The 22,368-nt window shown below is 40.6% G+C and overlaps 1 long non-coding RNA gene across 2 annotated transcripts in view; it reads right to left on the bottom strand.

Moving 5' to 3' along the window:
• Positions 1–438: 438 nt before the first annotated feature.
• The window catches only part of LOC125322877, a 57,110-nt gene continuing 35,180 nt past the window's right edge, over positions 439–22,368 (bottom strand). For both annotated transcript variants that reach the window (XR_007202259.1, XR_007202258.1), the window contains 2 exons: positions 6,166–6,336; positions 439–994 (listed from right to left, as the gene is read on the bottom strand). This is a non-coding gene — a long non-coding RNA (uncharacterized LOC125322877). The remainder of the gene's footprint in view (positions 995–6,165; positions 6,337–22,368) is intronic.

Raw genomic sequence — 22,368 nt, 5'->3', positions numbered from 1 at the left:
TTTCCAACAGCCTATGCTGTCCAGGCTTCCCCTCTTTTCCATCTCCTCTGTCCCTCTCACAGTGTTAGTGTGACATGAGAAAAGTGTTTTAAAAAGCTGGCACAGAGTGTGAGATTTTATTTTGTTTCTTGTTTCAAGGAATCATGACTATAATACAGCGGGAAAGCAACTTAAATTTTTTTTTTTATTAGTTCTCACTGGAAGACTTATTAAGAGCACAAGTCAGTAGAATTATTGCTTGTGCTGTGTAGACATCAGTCAACTAGACAGTAGAAATAGCTCATTTTACATTGGCCCCAAATGAAGCGGTGGCTCCATTCTGATTATATGGATGTGAAATATCTTCAGTATGGCACATTTGATTTTTAAATGTAGTGAATGAAAACACAAAGTAAGCTCAATACTAAAATTAATCAAGTTATTTTATTTGGACAGGAGTTAAATTCAGTGTGGAAATACTTCCCATAATACAGTAAAATATAAAAGGAGTTTTATATAGCAACATATCTTTTATGTGCATAAGCATATATGCACAAACATATCCAAAGAATGCATATATGCATATATAGATATAGATATAGATATATAGATATATATAGATATATAGATATATAGATACATACATACATACATACACATGACTGCAGAAATATATAAAATATTGAGAAGACAGGGAATTCTTACTGAACCTTAACAAATGCACTTTAATACAAATATAATTGCATCTACACTGGACAGCTTTGAATACAAAATCTACTTTCTAACATGGATCTCTCTTCTTGCCAATTAAAATGAGAAATCTTCTTTTGAAGAGTATCCATTTACACCTCAAGTTGCTAAGTTACAGAACAGAAGGGTACTGTTATACACATCTTGTTTTCAGAGGCCACACCTCTTATCCAAGGACACCAGCAAATATTGGTTTAGTTTTTACCTTTGAGAGCCAGTCGTTTACTGGAGATCTTGAAATCCTATTCAAGCAGGGGGAATTTTGCTATTAAAAAATAAAAAAAAAAAAGAAAAAATATTTTATTCACAATCTATATTGTATACTGGCTATAACCTAATTCTATCATTCCAAAATGCAACAGTAGAAAAACAAAAGTGTCTTTTGCAGTTGTTTTATTTTTTTTTCTACACAGGCTGGCACCCTGGTTCTGTCACACTGGTCCTGCTCTTTTCATTTCCCTAGAGCATTTCTGCAATGGTTCACACCTAGGGAATGGCTGACCCAGTGAACTGTAGCTTTGACTCCTGCTACCTCTTCTGAGGGGAACCAGAAGTGCACTTCTAGCCTATTAGCATCACTATTAGCCAGCCCCATAGAAGAAAAACATGACATACCTGTGGTTTTAAAAGTAAATCTCAGCTACAGTCCTTGCAGAATGATTATGTGAACAGCCCTATAGGTTTTAGTGTCTGCATCACAGAGAGCCACAACAATGTATAGGGTTCTTCCAGATTTCACCCCTAATTTACTGGGAATAATCTGCATAGATGAGGATTAGTGGATCTCACTCTGACACAGTAGCACAACTCAATCTAGAAGCTGTAGCAGCATGGTAGTATGTGATTCACTGTAACTTAGCTGCTTGCAATGAAACAGACATTTAATTTGTAGGCTAGAGGAAGCTTATTTGCCAGCTCGAAGGGAGGAATGGTCAGTCTGGCCCTCAAAGATACAATAATAGATTGTGTGTACCAGATCCACAGTCCCTGGGTACCTTGTAACTTCTGCTAGATCTGTGGTCCACACACAACTGATGGCTGCAGAGTATCTGCAAGGGTGATGGCCACAGCATTGCGTCACAAGGTGCTGCTTTACGTCTGTGTCCCCAGCTGCTAGACAGCAGGAGAAAACTGATAAATGTGGGTGAGATTTCTTCGTGCTCTATTTTCACTTGCTTTACTTGCTATAGAAGCAGTAGGTGATGAAAAGGGCAGGATGAAAAGTGATGTGTATGGTTGTGAAAGAGAGAGAAAAATACAGCTGGGCATCTCTAATGAGGTGCAGTCCAGTTTATTAAAAAAACCTAAAAATTGTTGGGCTGTGCGCCCTAGAGCAACACAGACCCAGATTCTTTGCAAACAGGAACTAATTGCTAAAAGCTCTCCAGAGGATTTTTTTTCATTCCTTTCAGTTAGCATTGGCAAAGATTTAGAAATTTCATCAAGAGGAATGATCTCTTATAAGTCCTTCTTTCTTAAATCTTTTTTCCCTCTTTACTGATGTGAGGATTGGCACCAATTTAAGCAACTTCTTTCATCTCTGAACATGGGCTTCCTTAAATTGGTTTAACAATTTAATCCATTTAGCTGAAGTCCAATCCAGTCAAATCCTTTCAAGAATTGCATGGAACAGACCCTCAGTGTTTTACCCAAACCACTGCTCCACTAGCAACTTCAGTCAACGAGCTCAGGTTGCTCCTTTTGCTGCTAACACACCCTGACACCCTCAGCTGACTCTGGGATGACTTAGGGGGTCTTTTAAGTTGGTTTACAGTGAGAGAAAACTCAGTGTCTCAGAGGTTGACTGTGGCTCTACAGGTATGCCGCCTTTACTTATACCTACATGAAAGCTGTTAAAACAGAGGCAATCACAAGTGGCCTCCACAAAATCTCTGTAGCATAGGGCCTGCACAGCACAGCAACACCACCATTCCAAAAAGTCATCTTCCTTCAGAGCTGTCCATAAATATCACCAATATTGCAGGATTTTATTGTGGGTTTTTTCCCAATCAATTGCTCAAATAGTAGAAAAGATGACTGTCACCCTGGTGTTTTGCCTGTGTTATAAGGAAAGAAAGAGAAGGGAATTTATAGGTCTGCTAATGTTTTGCCTGGTTGGGCAGCAGCACTCTGTGAGCTTTGCTGGGTGCTGAGGCACGTGGGAAAGCCCATTGTCACTGGCACAGCTTGGGACCAGGCTGACCCTTTGGCTCTTCCCATCTGCCCCTTCCAGCCTGCAGCCTGCAAATTACAGGCTGCTCTCCCACTGCAAAACACACATGCTCCCATCCCCCAAGCTTGTTATGTTATTTTTATGTTCATGAAAACATAAAAGTCAGGGTAAAAGGGACAAATAGTCCAGATTTGAAGATTTTCCATCTAGACCAAAAAAATGCTGCATGGCATGTGTGTTTAGCATTAGCAGGAAAATAAATGTGCTGTTTTCAAATTTTTGCTTCAGGGTCAGCCAACATCAGTCTACCATGTAACAGCTTTGAGGGGGGAAAAAAAAGCTTCACTTAAGGATACATCTGCCAGAGTAAACAGTGCCTCAAACCAGGGAAATCTAAAGCACATGCCTTATTGTCAAGTTTGGTTTAACTTGTTTTACAAATCAAAACAGCAGCTCAGTTTTTAAAACCTATTTTTAAGTCCACTAGTGTTTTATCAAGGAGTATAAAGACCTACATTACTGTTTCAGTCCTCATATTTTAAATCAAATATGATGTCCCAATTTCTTTTCCATGAATTAATGTCTTATCCCATTCTTACGTGCAGCTCTTCCTACCTCTTCATCCTTTCTCATAAATCAGAGGATAAGATTCCCCATTTTAACTGTCCTGATATACCCTGTGCTTTGTGGGCAATCTTTCTGCAGCCACTGGGGCTTCTCGTGAAGTATGTTAGTGCTCCCTGTAGGGTGAGAGCAACTGGTCCTCAATCCATGCTGGAAAAGCACAACATTTGCATGAATTTGTGTGAATAGGAGGAAGTTTGTGCTCATTATTGACTTCTCCTTAGGAAGCAAAGCACATATCAAATGAGAAACCTCCCGCACTTAGGGTATGTGCAGACAATTCTTCTGATTAATGTGGGAGTATTTGCATGCATATCTGAGGGAAGAATTTGGCTCTTCACAGTTAAAATAAAACACTGAAGAGTATTTAAGGAGCAAAACCAAGCCTGGAATGTTTTGAAGGCATCTCCAAGAACCCCTTAGAAAGGAAAAAGTCTTTGCCAAACAGAGACAAACCTCATCAAACCCTATAGCTTCCTTTCAACATTTATTGTTTCTGTTCCCCCACAAACCAAGCCTCAGCAGGTAATTCTGCTTTCTTGCCTGTGGCTGAAGTTCCATGATTATTTTATTCCAGTCTGAGCCATGTTGAAAGAAGGTGGGTAGGGTGGTCCCTTCCCCCTTTTTCATCTACCCAAAGCTACTTGTGCCCTTGCAGATGTGAGTAATTTTTTTGGTTCTGCAGGGAGCTGGACCACGGAATAGATCCAGCTAAAAGTCTGCTTTCCCTCACCCAGCCCTCCACTGTGCCTTGCTCCTCCAGCACTTCTGGATGAGCAGCAATGTGAGCACAAGGAAAAGATGTGGATATGTGACCAGATTAACAGGAAAAAGGAGCTGGCATTTTCTTCACAGCCCCTCTACACAACACTGGCTGAAGCAATCATACAACTTGGCCTAAATCTAAGGATAGTAGGTTAGTATCAGTCTCACTCAAGAACTGTTCTAAGACGAGTGGTGTTTAAACACTCTGCAGGTTTTCCTTGAATATAAACAAGGTCCTTATTAAAAAAAATTATATTTAAATATTCTATTTCTATGTCTGAAGTGTCAACAACACACACTGATGCACAATCAATAAGGGGAAACTTAAGTGGAAATATATTCCTATTTATTGGTGTATGTGGTGTTGAATCAGTTATGTGCAACATGGCTTAGCATATCTATTGGGAAAGACCAATTTGGTGATATCAAATTAAATTTTCTCTTTTTTTAGTGTAAATTTTTACATTTGTTAATTTTATATGAGTAAAATATACATAGTTATCAGGCAGTCTACTTCACTATGATTGTGTGTTTTGATGTCATGGTGGAGCACTGAGAAAGCATTGGATGTCACCAGAACAATAATAATTCAGTTTTAAAAAACCTCTAAATATCAATTATTTACTATAAAATATTATCCAAAGCAAGCAAATATAAAAGATGGCCCATTTTATACGAAAATCTATTAAAACTGAAGCCAGCTCTCTGAATATCCAAAGCATTACTTAACTGACATAAGTTCAAAAGGTAAAGAGAATAAAGCCATGCTTAATGGCCAAATGTTGAAGTTCATTCAAATCTGTGAGCCATTACTAACTCCAGCAGGGCTGGTTATGTGTGAGTGACTGCTCACCAATACCAATGTGTGTCCAGCAGGTCCCATATCTTTCAATAAAACTGCAGCAGATGCAGTCATTCAGGTGTGAAGCTGGAGTGAGATCAAAAATTTGGCTTCAGCCAGTATGTTAGCAGGAGTGGTAACAGAAGTATTGACTGTAGCGTGCAGCTGGGTGCAAGGAACAAATGCAATAAAGGATGCTGGCATTCTGTGAGATGTTCTATTATGTTGGCTGGCAAGGCAATAGCTGTGGCTATTGGAGTTTTTGCTGTGGATCTGACAAGTGGAGGATCTGATTCCTGCCCAACATCAGCCAGACTGTTCTGAGATGGGAGGAAATGTAACTTTTTAAAAAGGTTGGTGTTTGAAGTGTTTTGTCTCTCTTGGGCAGCAAGAACGACTGATTCATCTTCCCAGCATTCTTGTGAAAATTGCTTAAATGACACTTGTTGGGGCCTCCCATGAAGGAACTCAGGAAGGTACATAACTCTCCAGGAGCACCCAAAAATGAGTAACCTCACCAGGAAAGTTCCAGGATTTAAACAAAGGGGTCTACACAGACATGATTCTACGGGAGGGAAAGGGGAGATGGGGGTCACAGTTAAGTAGCAGTTTGGAAGGGGTGAACGCTCAGTAGGAGAGGAGATCACCACCTCCTGGGGCAGCTCTCGGCTCAGTGCTCCCCTGGCTGGCTGATGAGGTCACCAGCAGAGCCTTTTCTTGCCCCTGCTGAGGTCCCAGACAAAGCCAGTGTTGGGTGGCCATGGCTGGGAAAGGAAACCTCACCCGGCTTCTCGGGACAGTACCTGTCAGCCTGCATGAAAGATGGGGCCATGCCCTGCCCAAGCAGATCTGAGGTGGCCCAGCCATCACTCCTTATCACCAGGGCTCAGCATTTGGGTGGGTTTGGATGCTCAACCATGTTGAGCTTCTCTTGAGAACTGCCCTGGGTGTGCTTTGGCTCCCTGCAGAGGAGTGGGTGACCCTGAGCACTCACAGACAGTATTCATATTCCAAAATGAAGGTCATCCCTCACCAGTTCCTTTTTCCTTTTTTCTGTGTTTTTCCTTTTCTTCTATGTCTTCCAGTTTGGATCTTGTACTTCAGTCCCAAAAGCTGCACTTCCTGCCTGGAGGCACCATCCATCCCATGCATGGGTGAAACAGATGGTGGACACAGATGGTAATTTCACCCCATTATTTAGCAGCTGTAAAAGGAAAAATTACCTCAGCCAATTGCCTGCATACAAATGGCCCCAGCTTACCCACGCAGTTCCTTTTATTTACTAAAGATATTGGCAAAGAGCCGCTTCCCCATCCAGCAAGTCTCCATCCATCTGGAGGTCTGGGCTGTCCTCACACCTAGTGCTGACAGCAAGTGTCTCAGTCTTTCAAGGTTTCAGGCCATTAAGGACTCCAAAGAAATAGAAACTACTTTCAGGGCAGGCTCAGTTTTGTCTGTCCAAGAACAACACAAATGAGGTGTGGATCCGATCAGCTACATACATTCCCGTCATGATGGTGTCATATGTAAACAGCTTGTTCAAATCTACTCATTGACTGCAGTCTTCTGTCATGTTTGTGGAGGAGGCTGTGGAGAACTTGGACAAATGTCTTGCAGCAGTGCCTTGTGGAACAGGATAGCTGAGACACCAGCCCACTTGGATCCCTGTGCAGAAAGCCTTTGTTGTCAAGAGCCAACATCTCTCATTTTGCTTCAGACTCAAATTTAATATGCAGACATTCAGGTCAGAGGAAGCCTTTTAACAGCAGCTGGCCATTTTAATTATAGAAAGAATATAAACAATAAATTTCTAATATTAGATACATTTCTCACAGTCCTTGTTTCTGAAAATAATGTCTTAGGACCATATCCAAGCCCCACTGAATCAGTGGAAAGTGTCCCACTGACCTCATTGTGATTGGATCAGGGCCTTAGTTTCTTAAAATAAAATTTTACAAGGTACAGCCTAATCCTATTTCACATATTTTTAGTTAAATGGCTGAAAGGGTTTTTTTTCTCTCCATTAAGTTCCATAGAAAACCAAGACACAGCCACAATCTTGGCACCAAACATCCTATAAGGAATTTAAATACAAATAAGGCGTGGGGTTGAAATTGTTTTACACTTGGGCTTCAAAATGGTGGGTTCAGGGCACAGGTCCTGGGAGCAGCCGTGAGGGCCCAGGTGGCTGGCAAGGGGTGGCTCACCTTCCCCTGTAAAAGCAGCAGTAAGCCAAGAACAAAGCTGCAGGCTGTGCTCCAGAGTGCTTACCAAATTCCACCAATATTTCATTTGCTTAATTTTTCATATGTAGCCAAGCTCTAGGCAGCTGTAAGGAGCTAGAGCTACCAAAACACTGACAAGCTATGCCTGTGGTATGTCCAGCCACATCAAGCCTAGAAAGCAATAAAGCACTCCCAAGAACATCTGATTTTGTGACTTTCCAGCCCATAAAGTTTCAGATAAGCCTTAGATAAGTAAATGGGGGAGGCAGGAGGAAGATATCCAAACACAAGTATCAACCTGCTCCTTTTATTCTATCCCCATCCACTGGTGCAAACTGAAAAGGAAATGTATTGGAAAAAGCAGGGAGGTTGCTAGGAGCAAGCAGAGTCAGTCAGATGCAAAGAGGTTACCCTCCTTCATCCAGAGGAAATCCCCACCTTCATCACTGCAGTAGCAGCCAGGCCAGCAGTCAGAGACCCCCTGCACTAATATCTACAGCATGGCAAAAGTTGTCATTTTTAGAAGATTAAAAGCCATAAGGGTTTTTAAAGAAGAGAAAGCAAACCACATGAAAAAGAAAATCATGAAAGTGAAAAAATATAGGTGACACAAATGGAAAGGTAATGTTCCCAATACACCCAGTTACTGCCACAATATTTCTGCTTCGCTTTGGTTTGGTTTAGTTTTAACTCTATGATCTCATGTTACCTCTTGTGAAGTTTAAGGACCCTGTTCCTAGCTGTATGAAATCCTGTACCACCCTCCTGGCAACGCTGGTCAGCCCTGCACACTCAAAGGCAGTATAAAAGCTGGGGCAAGAGTGGTACTGTGCCCCAAAGCAGAGCTGCCCCAGTCAATGCCATCTTTAGAAGGCCTGGTACAACCCTCCAAAATGCAGATATTTTAATGGTATCTGGATATGGAGTTCAGATAAAACACAAGCAGCCTGGGTTGCAATTAAAGTGCACTCAAACCTGACACATTCAAAGAATATTTTGACACATTGGTGTGCAGATATGAATGCCATCGGTTAGACGAAAGAGAAGGGGCTAGAAAAACACCAGGAAGACAGAATGAATCCATGACAGCACCATCCAATTTCACCATCAGGAATAATGTATTTATTTTATTCCTCAGCCAAGATTTAAATTGCCAACAGCTTTGTCATCATACCCTTTCACCCCTGGCTCACTTTTGCATACAGCATATCACAAGACACAACAATTCATTTTCTCCTGTCTCACTTCCTGTCAAAACCTCCTGCATGTTGCGTAGGGATTTCTTGCCCCATAACTGGGGATTAAATAGGCAAGTGATCCAACAGTGCAGTCCAATGCACACTTTGTTTGATATTTCCAGCTTGTGTTAGCCTGGTCTTGCCTCCACTCCCTTGGCCTTATGAACACATGATCATATTTTAAAATCAATTTTAAGTTTGAAAAGTATTTTCCCCTAAGCTGAAGAAGATCTGAATGGCTGCTCCTAAACTGGGGCCTGTTCTAAAAGTAGGCAAGTCTGCCCGGGGAGCCCTCCAAGCATGAGATGCTCATGGGCTTTTTCCTCTGCAATATCTGCATAGACCCACTAGGGCCTAACAGAGGTGGGAAGAGCCCATCCTAGGAGCTTGTCTGCCCAGATCCTCTGAGGCAGCACTGAAGCAGCCCCTGCACTTCATCCTAAGATCTGCCTCTCCTAAGCAATTTAGGAAAGGAGTCATATAAACAGCAGAAGGGCTAAAAAATATCCTTTAAAATAAGATACACAGAGAACAGATTCTGTTGTCATCAAAAAGAATATTAAGGGTGACTCTTGTAAGATGAGGCACTGATGTGGGGGTTGAAGACAGAATAGATTTTTAGATGACCTTGCCTGGCAGCCCTAAGATTAGCTCAGCTGGTGATGGCTTGGTGCAAATAATGCCAAGGTTGTGGGTTCAACCCCCAATATGGGCCATTCACTTAGGCCTTAGACTCAGTGATCCTTGTGGGTCCCTTCCAACTCAGAATATTCTGTGACTTTTCTCTGATACTTCTCCTGAATCAAATTACCTCTCAAATTAATCCTGACTTTGTGTCAATGAGACATTACTATTTCCAAGCTTATTTGGGTGGTTGGTATTGAACAAACAAATTAATTAAGATGGCAAACAAATTAATTAAGATTTATTCTTGACACACATTCAAAGGTTTATTCAATGATCATGAACTTGTGGTTTCAGGAGAACAACTGGTCACTCCAGTTCCACTGTGCTGCCCCAGTTCTTGGATTAGGTGACTTAACCATCCTTAAGCTTTTTTTTCCATGAAATATTTTCATTCAGTTGACAAATACATGTTGCTATGCAAAAGAAGCAGGTTTGCAACTCTGCTAGAACTGACCCTCTGAAAGATTTGTGCAACCACAATATACATTTGCAGAGAAGTGCACATTAAGCAAATGAAGATGCTTGGAAATGAAGCCATGGGAAAAGGTTTCTAGATGTCATTGAAATGTCTATAAATAGGTTTTCTCACTGCTTACCCTAGCGGTTTAGCAATCCAGACTGTGGGTAACATTTTATGTCCGTGTAAACTATACCATTTCCATTGGCATCACAGGGGATGTGACACTGAACCCAATGCTAAATTTTGCATTTTTGTGTTTAGAATTTGCAAACAGGAGAACAGACATCTATTTGTAGTTCTACTCTAGCCATTTTTAACAACAATGTGCAGAAAATTTAAGCTATCCATATTCATCAGCAAGAGGAAATGCCTCATAAACTCAAAATGCTACACTAAGGACTCTTTCAGTTTTACTTCTCTAGTTCCTTAAAGAATGCTTTGTTTCCACTGCTGTCTTGTTACCATTTAACCCTGAGAAATACAACCTGCATGCTTTACCAGTCTGACCACCCCCAGGTACGCTTACAGCCAAATATTGCTTCCCCTTCCCTTTTCAAAACAAACATCCTCTCACTGCTCCCCGCTTGCTGCTCAGAAGACCCTACAGAAGAGACCAGGATACTTTGCAGATATTTGACAGCCAGCACAGCAGAGGCATGGTTTTTTCAGAGGAGAACCTACAGAAGCCTGAAATGTGCTTGGCACTAGAGTACCTGGCAGGATGGGGCTCCCACCAGTCCCAAGGGCCACTCTTGAGTGGAGGTTAACCTGGGACCAGAGATCCCAGAGCTCTCTTGAGCACTCTTCAGACCAGCCATAAGGGGAGCAGTGGGCAGCAGGGAAGGACAGCAATTCCAAGGGTACTTTGATGCTGCAGCCAGTAACAGTTTCTGCTGGGAAGGGGTGAGACAGGCAGGACTGACAGCCACCAGGCTGTGGATAGGCAGTCTAGGTCACCATGGTTAGGCTCACAACTAGCTAATGAGCTTCCTGCTCCCCTTAAAAGTATCTTGGTTTTCTGCTGTTTATTTTCCATGACCACACAAGCTTCTAGTTCTGTGAAATAAGGACCTCACACCCTTTTGTCTAGCTCAACAAGCTCAGTCCACTAGTTACGCTCATGAAAACTATTCCCTTGGCTTTTATACTTCTTGAGGTATTTCAGGTTTGCATGTCACAATTGCCATCCATACCAAGACGCCATTTTCAGCCCAAGAACTGAGTTGCTCACGTGTCCATTCAGTTATCAGTCTTAGAAGTGCTTTGAGGTTTAAAGGCTAATTACAGAAACAGTAAACATTAAACCAAACTGTGGGTGACCTCTCCATGAGATGTGAGCAAAGTCTGCCCATTGTCAATCCAGGTTCAGCTCCTGAGCTGCCCACCAGCAGCGGGGGTACAAGAGGTGCGTTCCTAGAGTCACAAGTTAAAAGGGCACCCAAAAATCAATGTTTAGTCAAAATAGACCACCAGAGTTTATAAAGGCCATACTTTTATTCCAAGGTTGGGATTTCTACTCTTTGAGGTCTTGCAGCTAAAATTTTATCATATGGACTTTCTTCTCTGAAGTCCCATCTTCAACAACATCTAAAAGAGTTGACTCTGAAGATAGGCAAGGGGCAAACCTGCATAACTATTGGAACTTAAAAAACAACAATACATGTTTGGTTTTATGGCTTTTGACACAGTTTTGAGCTCCTGAGACTTCTTGAGCTGCTGAGACTTTGCTCTTGAAAAGACTATCCAAAAATTTTTTGTCTTAAAGTTCATAACTAAAATACATTTTTCTATCAGTGCTGCATAGGGAGTTGGGTGGGTTCTACTTGTTCGGGACACGTAAATCATTCACTTTGATTGTATCACTGATGCAAGTGTTAATCTGTTATTTCCTAATTTGCCCCCAGGTTCCCCAGAACCACCTCTCCAAATGACAGGAGGAGCAAGAATGGTGAGCACCTGACACTGTTGGAAACCCTGGAACGTATCAGATCATGCAGGGCACACACCACTTAACAGTGTAAATACAGCCATTACCCAGGGTCACGCAGCTTTGGAGAAGGAACTAAGTGTATGCGATAGCTAGCAGTAAATACTCCCTTGTAAATGATGCCTGTTATATGTAAAACTTGATATATATGGCATTTTTCTCTTCCTTGCAAACAAAGCAGAAGGCTTTTTCCTCATTTAAATAGTTATTGCAATAATACTTAGAGCTGATGATTTCTCTGGTCTACCTCTAAATAGTCATAGAATGGTTGGGCTTGGAAAGGGCCTAGGGACCATCTAGTTCCAACTTCCCTGCCACGGGGAGGGACAGCTTCCACTACACCAGGTTGTTTAAAGCCCTCCAGCCTGGCCTTGAACACCTCTGATAATGGGGAACCACCACTTCTTTGGGCAACCTGTTCCAATGATGCACCACCCTCATAGTGAAGAGAACCCAGCAACTAAAAAGGAACTTAAAAATGAGAATTGGTTCAGGGAAATACCTATTAAGTCTTTAACAGACTAGCTGATGTCTACCTTAATCAAACTTAGCAGTGCATTTTCAAAAACTGTCCCCATTGGTATTTATAAAATGCATACCCATGAGGAAAATTTAGTCACAAGTATTCCAAATTTTCAGCAGCATTCATTTGCATCTGCAGTTCAACTAGAGGTTCAAAAAGAAGACATATATTTGGCAAATAAATAGCACATTTTCAGTAAATTTAACCTATAATATTGGAGAAGATCCCTTTGGATAGGGCATTTTGGGTAGGCTTACAAAACTTGGCACCAATTAATGCAATGAAATAATGTCTTCATATCCCACTCAGTTGACGATATCCTTTAAATACAGGTATGATGCTAATGATAATGAGCTTGGGAGACACATTTTGTTGATTTTCCCAGAAAATACTGTTTGTATAGGAACAAGATATTTGTTCTGGGCTGTTAAATGAAGGGGAAATTATTTACTTAGGTTTCTCTGTCACTTATGATGCCGCCCCTCAAAAAAATAAAATTTTCTGGAGCCTAGCTTAAACTTCAGAATTTTGGGGGGATTTGTTTTATAATTTGAGAGGATAAGGTGTGTACACCACTGATTAGCAGAGACTGACCTCTTTGCTGGCACACTCTGATGTGAGGAAGAACTGTCCAGGTTAAACACCAGCAGATGATATATCTACAGGAATGATCCACAAATCTATAAAACCTATAAGACCTGAGTTTCCTTCCTGGGGAAACTGGTGCACAGTGTAATACATTATGTCCTCTGTAGGGACACAGCAGAGTGTTCACACCCGATCTCTGAGCAAGGAAATTTATATATCAGCAGTAGTCCTTCCACTGAAAAATTCACATCATTATAGCCTACAACGAAGTCCTGTGTTCAGCCCCGGGCTCCCATGTATGAGAAAGACAGTGACATACTGCAGTAAGGCCAGTGAAGAGCTGGGATGACCCCTGGGATGGCCAGGGCTGGAGACCCTGCAGTGAGAGGAAGCGCAGGGAGCTGGGCTTTTTCAGCCTGGAGATGGCCATGGGACATTTATTGCTGGCTTCAGCTGCCTAATGGGACCGGGTGTAGAGAGGACAGAGCTAGGCTATCCCCAGACGAGCTCATCAGTAAGGCAGGGGACAAACAGCACTTGTTATAATACGAAAAAAAATCTAATTAGATAGTTGGAAAATAGTTTTTCCAGGAGGGTGATTAAACACTGAAACAGGGGCCCAGAGAAGGTATGGGATTTCTGATCCTGGTGATACCAAAGCTTGGCTGGATAAAGTTCTGAGCAACACAGTCTAGGTTGGCCTTGCTTTAAGATGGGGATCTGGACCAGGAGATCCCTGGAGGTCCCTTCCAACCTAAATTAATCAGCGATTCAGTGAGAATACATCTAAGTTATATCAGCAGAGCTGTGCCTCCACTATTAATTGTCAGGAATTTTAACCGTTACATGAGAATTTGGAATTAACTGGATATATAATCGTCACAGGAAATTAGATTTTCCCCTTTAAATTAAACTGTCATGGTAGGAAAGAACATAAACAGGAATTGATAGTGCTCTGCAGTATATTGTATAAAAGCAACTGCTATTGTTGTTTTTTCATTTCTGGGTAGAACTTTACCTTCCCAAGAGCAACAAAAAAAAGTATTTTAAAGCAATATAAAAGCAGACAAGTAAGTACTCCTTTTTATTTTCCTTTTGTGTCTCATAGCTCTGCCTTCTTCTATGAATTATTTGGTTTTGGATCACATGGACCTAAGAACTGTTGTCACTGCTCCATTCCCTCAAGCTGCTATATCTTCTTGTTCCCTTTTCTTTCACTGACCTGGTTCTTGCCCCTCCCTTTTCCGCTCTTTTGCAAATGACAGTAGCTGCCTTCAGCTGTACTTGATCTACAGAGAGCAGAAGAGCCAGAGGGTAATCTGAGTTCTTTTGTGTCTGGGGAATTAAACTCATTTTCTATATGAGTTGCTAGAAATAATGGCAGTCACTGTTTGAGACAAGATCACCAGGACCTGTCCAAAACCAAAGCAATACCCCAGGAGGGGCCTGGGACTTGGACTCAAACTTGGGCTCAGACTTGGAATCAGATCATAATTTGGGAACCAAGAGTCTACTTTTCAGCAAAATGGCTGTTTTGGTAGGCAGAGGAGCATTTGTGACAGTCAAATACTTGGGATCCAGTGGAGAGAGTCCTACAAACTATTTGCAAGAAAACTGCTGCCGTTTACTTTCCTTGCACTCCTCAAAGCAAGGTTTGCATGCATTCCTTGTTAATATGCTGAATTGCCACATCACTTCCTTCTCCCAATGGACAAAGCTTGACAAGCCCATGGATGTTAGCTAAATCCCTGCATTAGCATGGTGACAGAGCAAGTAACCAACACAGCAAGCATGTTTGACCTCTGAGAGAAACCTCTCCTGCAGCCAAAGATAAAATTAACAAAACACCAGTGTTTAATATTTAGCAGGTGTAAATGGGGTAATTCTGAACCTCAGTGCAATAAATCTGTCCTCAGATTATTTTCTATATGCTTTTAAACTTCAGCACTGCGATGGTTCTTAGAAAACTATGCTAAGCTCAATGCAAAATTCAAAGTATTTAGGTACATACTGGAATTAAAAGTTTAATTTTTTTATGAAACGCGTAACTACAGCATCACATTTAGAATGAAAAAATTTAAAGTACCGAAATCAGCAAACAATATAACAAAATATGAAAATTCAGCTGTGAGGAGTGTTTGGGTTACCTCTGCTGTCACAGTGATATCACTTTTTATTGACACAATCTACCTGTAATTCTAACTAAAACAAGGTTCACGTGTATGTGGTTTCACCTGTGTGTATAGGCACATACAGAATATATCTATGCACATTCATTTTTTCAAACTATCTGTGTTTAAGTGAAACCAAGATAAATTTTACATGTCTTAAATAAAGACATTAAACTTAATGATGAGCTAATCTGAGATTTACTTTTAAAATATCAAATAATCAAATAACGCATACAAGGGGAAAGATTCTGAGCACTAAAGGAATATGACTTTTGTGCAACCTTTTCCAAAGATAAATTCAAATCAGCTTTCTCTGTAGTGTATTTTGCTGCAGTTGTAACAGACCTCAGGTAAGAGTTAAAGCCAAGTTCCTTCACAGAGCTTTGCACTTAAACAGGTAATTATCATTTGGTAGTATGTACAGAAATAAGTGGAATTTTTATAATTTCCTGCTACAAAAGTTTGGTTTAACTAGAAATGGGAAAAAAAAAAAAAAAAGAGTAATCTTTGGTTACTATAAAACAGTGCAGTTAATAAGGGATAGAAAGTTTTGGTTCCTCACCTGAGATACTAAGTTAATATTGGCAGTTCCCAAGCTATTGCAATGCAGATTAAACATGTTAGCTGGAGCTGTCAGTGCCTGACAGGCGGGTGGGAATGCTCCCTTTCCTTGGAATTGCAAGGGAGGAGTAGGAAAGTTGTAGGAACTGCAGCACCTCAGCTAGATACAGGACATTCCTCAAATGCACTATCATGTGGAATTGAATAAGCAGGGCCTAAATTCGGAACACTTTCAAAGAAAACTCAGAGTGGCAAATAAATCTGAAACAAAACTTAATTTCCAGAACAAAAAGTTCACCTCAAGAAAACCACATAAGAGAAAGATCCTTGCTTTTACAAAACACACTCTGTGTGCATGCACGCACACATGCATGTGTGTGGTTCCTGTGGTTATGGTATAGGAGGCCATTGAATTATCAAACCAGTAATTTTGCCATTAGTTTTTCAGTTTGCTTCTTGCATGCATATTCTGTGGTCAAATCCATTAGTAAGTTAGAGTGATAAACACCTGGAGTCTATCAAAAACAAAGAGAGTCTTATTCTATACGTACAACCAGCCAGGCGTACATAACGAGCAAAGACTAACTGCATAATACAGAATTCAAACAGGAATATGTTTTTTATGATGTGCCAGCATAAGGGAGATCAAAGACTAAAGCCAAATAAATAGCAACTGGGTACCAGCAAAGGAAACATATTTAGAACTTAAAGTAATCAGAAACAAACCCAGTGTATGCCAACACCCCCTGAATTCAAAAGTAACATTTTCCTCCTTTTCATAAAAGGTTCAAGGGCTGGTAGATTTTATTTTCTTTTTCAATCTACTGTTTTTTATGACTGGAAGGGAACTTTCATTTCTCACAGACAGTGGAATATGAAGAATCATCTCCTCACCCCATTGTCTACTTCCTTCTGGTGTGTTTTGGGAGTTACCACACCACCACAACCTCCCTGCTGCTGTCTGATTGAATTTTCCTTGGCTGCTTTGTGGAATTTGCCAGCTTACATTAAGCATTTCTTGAGCTCAGCTCCTTATCTCCAACATCGCCTGGCAAACTGCAACAATCTGTCTGGCACCTGGGGATTGACAGGGCAAATTTTTCCAGGTGGTACAAACAGACACCCAGAATTACAGGCCAACACTATTTTGTGACACAGTTTCATCTAAAGGGAAAAGCCCAAATGACTAATTTCCAGTGTCCTGTTTAGTACCTGCAATGTATCTACATAAACAGTTCTAAACAATTACTAGTACTAAAAAAAACCACTTGCAAGGTGGGAAGGGTGGTGGAGAGGTTGGAGGAAAGAGCAGGGAAAAGATACAAGGGTGGCAGTGAATCGGCAAGCTGAGCCTGGGGGCAAACAGTTACATCTGTGCTTGATTTGTCAGGGATTTACATTAGTGAAACTTTAACTCTTCAGATGATAAGTAAGATTACACTTACAGAACAAGTTTATGCAAATAAAGCTTAGTCTATAGAGCGTGTGAGTCCAGACACAGTGGATTTGGCAGGTTTCACTGAGCCTGGTGGCTGGGTTTAATAAGTGCATTTACATAAAGGATTAGGACATCTGGAAAAGTAGCATGGTAGTTTACTGAGACATAAATAATGTTAATTGAGAGGTCACAATATGTAAAACACTCCATACATGTAAATGAAAATCATGGAAAATGATGGGGCAGAGACTTGAATCTTGCTCTTGGTTACGTCAAGCTAATCTTTATGTACTAGCTGATCCATGCCTTTCTTAATCCTGATTTTAGTCCTCATTACCTAACCCCACTTCATGACAGATATGACCAAAAACAGTTCCTTTTTCTTAAAATTCCAAACCCAGAATCAGTGGTCCACATAAACTAGCATCAGGAGATATCCAGAATTCAAAGAACCTGTAGGAAATTACTTAAATACTGTAATCTAAATAAGCAGTCTGTTAGATAAATCAGTTTTACCCCAAAGCCCAATAACATGCTCCCATAGCAACAAAAAACATCTCTTTTCAACAACAGAACTAACACTGAAAATGTGTTTATGCCTGATTCCAACTTGCTCTAAAAGTTGTGATACATACTAGTATTTTGGCTTTGCAAAGCAGCATACCTGTGAAGTGGTAAGAATGGGATACCAAGCAGTTTGCAAGAGCTATACAGTACCCCTGAATTAATTTATAGCTTGGTAGGCAATTTTAATTCATTTTCATCATTCTCAAAAGTATAAAATTACTGTTTCTCAGCTTATACAACAGTTCAACCAAGCACAGGCAGACCTTTTGCAAAGTACTATAATGTCCATGTGTTTATATTTCAAGCTCTTTCCAATAAACATTTTTTTAGAACAATTGAAATGTTGCTTATACAGAGCTAAAAAAAGCTTTCTTTGGGTTTTTTCCTGTCTCCAGGTTTTTGGTAAGCTTTGCTTAGTTTTGCTTTTTTTCCAAGCTATTGATTACATGGAAACAAAAGATTTGTCTCCATGAATGCTCATTGAGACATTGCACCACACACACCGCACTGAGGTGTACAAGGGAACAACAATGGTAAACTCATCTGCAGTAAGGTACTGCTCTTCTGGTTGTGCAAAAGCCCTCTGCAAAGAGACTTGGCCTGAGACCTGTTTAGAATTGCTGCAAAATACACTGAAGAAGTATATGTTCACAAAGCAAATGATTTCTACTGTCTGACCTCAAAATGGTCAGTTTTGCTCCTGTGTAATCCAATTATATCATTGCTATATTCAGATGGAGTGGGAAGCTGGTTGAAATATGGGCCAGAAGCAGCTGGGCTTGTGTAGTCAGAAGGAATGTTGTTGCTGTATATATTGACCTTATCCAAACAATTCAATACATAAAATGAAAAGCCAAGACATATAAGCATGAGGTATGAACATATCAGCAGCCATGTTCAAAAGGGATTAGGTTATGGAAGGGCCAGTTCAGCTGTATGCTGCTGCTGGCATCTGTTAAGAGCACGGGAAAACACTCCTCATGTTTTGGTCAGTGAGCCAGATGTATCACTTCATTCATCCTTGCAGTTGGATGCTGATAGCATCTGAAAGCAAACAAAGGTGATGATTTGGAGTGGCTGCTAGTAGGCACGCAGTTCTCTTTCCACTTATCCTGCTCTGCTTTGCTTGGATGTTTCCCAACAGACAAGATTATAACTTGCCTTAGAAAAGTGGTCATGTCCACTAAGAATTGCAAATTGTGATCACAGTCCAAGTGTAGATGAGGCTACAACACCCCAAGAAATACAGCTTAGCATAGTTCTGTTTGTGGACTTCTAACTTGAGGAAATACATGCCTAAGTAATTCCTGTTCCTCCTGGGTTTATGATAGACAAATGCCAGCACCCTTCGGCTATTCGGTTCTCCGTGTGTCTGGACTAGTCAGTTCCAGCCCATCACTGGCACAGTCTGAGGGGAGAGGGGTTTGGCCTCTGCTGCTCCTCTTTGGCATTCAAGCCATGACCCACTCCTGAGTCAGCTAGCTTAGTAAACTGAGTTCAATTCCATGATCCTTGAGAAACATTATAAAAATTATCTGCAATTTACCGTAAACCTCTCCATCAAATTCCAATTATTGTCAACCTATTAAACCTATTTTTAGTCCTCACTGCAGAATATTTATGTCTAAAGGAATTATTTAAATAATCTGCGCACTAACTACGCAGTAGTTTACAGAGAAAGTTGCCCTAGAACAGCAGCAGATGTGAGCTAGAGAGGTTTTGTTACACAGGGCAGAATATCTCACACCACTGTGAGTAATTTTGGTTAGGGCTGCCTGCTGTACAAACTTTCTCTTTTCCACATCTCAGGCTGTTTGTTGCTGAGGACACTTGGTGAAAACTGTCCCATTTCCCTTGAAGTGATGATACAGCATTTTCCTAACACAGTATAAAATGTACAGAAAAGCAGGTTATTATTCCCTATGACCAAGTTAATTGGATATTAGCATTAGAATCATGTTAAGTAATCTCTGTCAAATCCTATTAGCTCCCTTGCTCTCTTCCAGAGTATCTGCTGAATGATACAAAGCTTGCAGAAAACCTAATCCTTATATACCTTATGAGTGCAGCCAAAGTATTTTGTTTGTCAAAGTAAAAGAGACCTTCAGACTTCCCATCATCCACACCACAGGGAGAGCTTACCATTCTCCTGTGGCAGTATCAGCAGTAACCAGGAACAGCCAACTGGAGGCACTAAACTGTGCTGCAACCATAATTTTCACAATTGTTCATAACCTGGGTTGAGAATTTAAGTGCAAAAATATACTGAAATCCAAAGCTATAACTCCCACAGCAGCTATAACTCAGTCACGGTATTTGGACATACATTGTGGAGTATAGACATAGTAATGCAAAACACTAAAGCTACCTCTGGTTATAGTTGGCTGGGAGAACCATAACTCTGAGTTTCCTGACTTTTGTGTTAAGATCTCAACCATAAATATTGCTTTAATGTAGCTTTGTGCAGTGGGTTTACATTGGCATTGGGAGATGCTCATACGGAAACAGTAGAGAATTAGTGTGGTATGCTTATTAAATGAGTAATGCTTTTAGAATAATTGCTGGGGTGAAATCATGGTCCCAGTGAACTCAACAGAGACAGGGTTTTAACTCAAAAACATCTTATTCAGGGAAGAAAGCAGCAAATGTCCAAGTGGTTTTCATCTTTATTGAAAAGGAAAGAATTTCAGATCAGTTTCCTCTCTCCAAATCAGGGCTCTAAAGGAATAATCAGTTTATTCTAAAGAGTGATATGAACCTCAACTAGCAAATGCCTCCACATTGGGGGGCACATTGCCTCCACAGAAAAACTTAGAGGTTATTTGGTTTGGTCTGGTTTGTTTTCCTTTGCTGTTTTCCACATTAAATCCCCCAAAGTGACTATTCTTTTCATAGTTATTTTCTAACTAAAAGAATTTCTTACTTATTCTGACATTTCGCTGTTTATCACTTAACGACAGTAGAGTTAATGGTCTCAGAGGTTACTCAGCAATTGAAAAAGGGTCACCACTGAAAAACTTTCAGCAGGAAAGTTTCAAAGTTTCAGTCAATCTATGTAATTCAGTTGTTAATTTTTGCATGCCTATTTTGAAGGAGGGAGTGCAATACCATTATTTTCCTGATAGGATGCTAGAGGTTATTTTTCCTAGAGGATTGTTTTTTAGCTGATCATGATTTACTTGAACAAACCAGCCTATTTCATTATGAAAAAAAATAAAAAGAGAGATGTGCTAGTCACAAGAAGAAAAAAAATTGTATCTTGCAGCATGTGACCAGCCAGAGGAATTCTCCTTTTGTGCCAATCTGCCTTGTGTTTTCAGCTGGGAAAGACAGTGCGCAAACCAATAGCAGATGGTGGAGCTGAAAATAAGTGCTTTACATGTTTGATTCAGAGCCAGCATTTTGTTGTTTGCTTGTCTCACATCTTTGCACTGTGTTATGCTGTGTAATCACATGTGACACACTGAAATCAGCCTCACTGTCACAGTGCTTTCTGAAACAGGATTCTTGATGCAATGGGCAAGAACTTGGTGTGTTTACTGTTCTTAGAAAGGCTTCCTCCATTGGAAGCCACTCTTGGAGGAAAATTTCAGCTAGCTTATCCTTATGGGAAGGGCCAGTGGTCCCACTAGAAGAAATCTCTGCTCAAAGACTCTCTGGGGAAGAATTCCAGATGCCTTGGCAAAGGCTGGTGCAGAGAGGGAGTCTGTGGAGAGAAAGAGAGGGTGGTCTCTGCAAAGTGGTTTTGGGCCAGAAAAATACAGTGCCACCAGCTTGCCTTACAAAATGAAAATTTTCCAGCTCCCTGCCAGAAAATGTCATGTGGCAGCACAGTATTTTTAGCTGCAAAGGCAGCTATGAGTTTAGTTCTCTCTCTCTTTGCTGAGGCAAGGCTCTTAGATTGCTTTGCCATGAGCATGAAATGGTGTGTGTTGGTGAAGACTGATTATTCAATGACTAAATCTCAGAGTTAGCACATAATAACCCTATTTAAAGATGAGGGGTTTTATTCATTAATCTCAAATCTACCCATTTCCATGCCAGTCAGGCAATAGCTCCATTACAGTTCCTCATCTGAGGAAGAAAAAGGAGGTGGGAAAAAAAGGGCAGAAGACAAAGATCAATCTTGTTCCATGAGATGGTTTCCATAATGCTGCAGTTGCCTCTTTCTAGACTTTTCAGAATGTTCTTTGCATGGAAAAAAACAAAAAAACCCGAAACCATAATAGAGCTAACAACAGGAAAACAGGCCTCCAAAATTTCCAGATAGAAGCTAACAAATGCAGGTCATAAGCTTCATGATATTTTCCAATTTAGGCCTGCTGAGCTTGTCTTACCTAGGAGCCTCTTTCCTCAGTGATGTTTTACTGAAGTGTGATCTCTCCTTATTCTGCTTTCCAAACTTTCTGTAGTCAGTGGATGCCATTTCCATAATTCCACATTTAATGGCTCTCCCAAACCACATTAAATATTTTCCACCTTTGTTGTTGAAATCTGTGTTAGAAATGTAAAAGTATGAAGCTGAGACTGTATAGTCAGGATAATAAGCCTGACCACAGTGCTTCAAAAGTCTTTCGTGTACTTACTCTAGTAAGTACATTTGTACTCTCTAAGGTAAGAATCAGTGGAAAAAAATAACCATCAGCTCCAATATTGTCAGGTGTTGGGACAACATGATGCAAAAAAGTAAAAAAGATCTTTTATTCAGTCCATCAGATTTAGTAATCAGTGCCACTACTAGCTCAGTCCTCATACAACTCCTGCTTCCTTTTTCCTAACTGCTTATTAAGA

This window comes from Corvus hawaiiensis, chromosome 3, assembly GCF_020740725.1.
Source record: "Corvus hawaiiensis isolate bCorHaw1 chromosome 3, bCorHaw1.pri.cur, whole genome shotgun sequence".
In the NCBI taxonomy this organism is placed as follows: Eukaryota; Metazoa; Chordata; class Aves; order Passeriformes; family Corvidae; genus Corvus; species Corvus hawaiiensis.
The sequence above is the reverse complement of the archived record's forward strand: the minus strand, read 5'-3'. Positions and strand labels throughout refer to the sequence as shown.